Consider the following 2,032-nt stretch of genomic DNA (forward strand, 5'->3'; position numbering starts at 1 on the left):
ACGAAGTGGGAGTGTTCTTAATGGTTCCTCTGAATAGCGTGGGGGCCCGAGGCGGCTGAAGGCCCTGGCTCCCCCAAGGGCGCCAGACACCCTGTCCTGGTGGCCGCGCTAGGTCCCCAGGAGAACCCAGGAGCTGCCTTCCTGCCCCGGCGTGTGGAGCGTGACATCGGCCCAGCAGGCATGTGCTGCACCCGGGGCTGCACCAGAAAGGAGATGATGCCCTTCTGTTAGGAGCCAGGATTCTCCCCCCACTTCCCGCCCTGCCCATTAGCCTCTGCTGGCCATTGCAAGCACCCTACTGCTAAAGGGGCTCAGAAGCCAAGCCCCTGGCCTGCCCCAGTGTGACCAGGTTGCCTGTAGGCTGACAGGCCCAAAGCAGCAGCCCCGTCCGAGCCCCGCCACCCAGCTGCCAGGGGAGCAGGCCTGCCGGAGGAGCCAGCTCTGAATGCTGCAGTCGGGGTTCTGGGCAAGCAGCTGAGCCTGGCCAGCCGGTTTGGTTAATTCCAGGAACAACCAACGCCCCTGATAAACTGGTGCCGTGGTGAGTCAGGGTGTGTTTCTGAGGGCCCTGCTCAGTGAAGGAGTGGGGGTGTGTCACGGAGTCCCTGGGCGCTGCTCTGGAACTGCTCCCTACGAAGCCAGGCAGGACTCTGGGGAAGTCTCCTTTCTGTGAGCAGACTGTCTGCAGGTCACACAGCTCACCCGGCTCCACCTTCCTGGGTCTGACCTCGGAGCATTCAGCATCCTCTGCCCCTCCGTGCGCTTCCCCCAGCGAGTCCGCCCAGGCAGGCTCCTGGGGAAGCCAGAGGGTCCTGCCCCCCAACTCCGCAGTCAGACGTGACTCTCAGCCAGCCAGTAAAACAGAGGTTTATTAGATGACAGGAACATGGTCTAACACAGAGCTTGTAGGTGCAGAGAACCGGACCCCTCAGCTGGGTCCATGCTGGGGGGGAGTGAGCCAGACAACCCGGTCTGCCCTTCACTCCATGTCTCCAGCCAGCCCCAAACTGAAACTCCCTCCAGCCCCTCCTCCTCTGGGCGTTCCCCTTTCCCGGGCCAGGAGGGCACCTGATTCCTTTGTTCTCCAACCCTTTAGCTCTCACCTTGCAGGGAGGAAGGCCCAGGCCATCAGTTGCCAGGAAACAGGGTGTTGACCATTCTCTGTGTCCAGATCCCTGCACACACCTGCCCTCTAGGGCTCTGCAGTGATCATACACCCTTATCTCACCACCTAGATACTTAAGAACTGCCTAGGGGAAACTGAGGCACCCCCACACTGTTCAGAGGAAACATTAAGAACAGTCCCACTTCGTCACAGGGTGTCCAGGAAGTGCTGGCTGTGAGTGTGTGTCGGGGGGAGGGGGTGTCGTTTTCAACCCCCCCCCGCCCCCGTCAGTTCTACACAGTTTGGTGTTGGCTTCTTTAAGCCATTTAAAGACCCCCAGGCCTGGCAGAAAGCCAAAAGCTGACATTTCAGTGCTTGTCATTCATCCGAAATCCTGCTGCCCACCCTCCCACCATTAAAGTTAGCGCTGGGGTGGGTGTGTGTGGGGGGGGTGTTTGACTTATTTTAAGGTTCCAGTTCCCGCACTCCTGGGATTACTCCAGCAGCTCAGCTGCCCAAGGGTGTTTCTCGCCCGCCTGCGTGCTGATGAAAGCTTGGACCTGGGACACTCAAAGGCTCAGGAGCCAGGAGACAAATAAGAAGATGCCAAAATTATTATTATTTTTTTTTAAAACCACCTGGAAACTTTGGGCGGAGGGGGGGAAGAGGGGGCTGATTGGCTTTTTGAAGGTGAAGGAGTGGTTTGCCAAGCCTGGTTTGATTTCGTTGTGTGCGTTTCTAGTGACGAAAGCTCTCTGCTTAACCGCAGCAAAATTCAATTTTGATTTCCGTATAACTGCGACAGATCAGAGCACTCTTCATGGGAGGCATTTTTCCCGATTTTTAGTCTATTTCAATTTGCATAGTTGCAAGAAATTATGGGCGGGGGAGATCAGACAATAATGATTTAATTTAATGACAGTCGCC

This window comes from Chelonia mydas, chromosome 25 (assembly GCF_015237465.2).
Source record: "Chelonia mydas isolate rCheMyd1 chromosome 25, rCheMyd1.pri.v2, whole genome shotgun sequence".
NCBI lineage: Eukaryota > Metazoa > Chordata > Testudines > Cheloniidae > Chelonia > Chelonia mydas.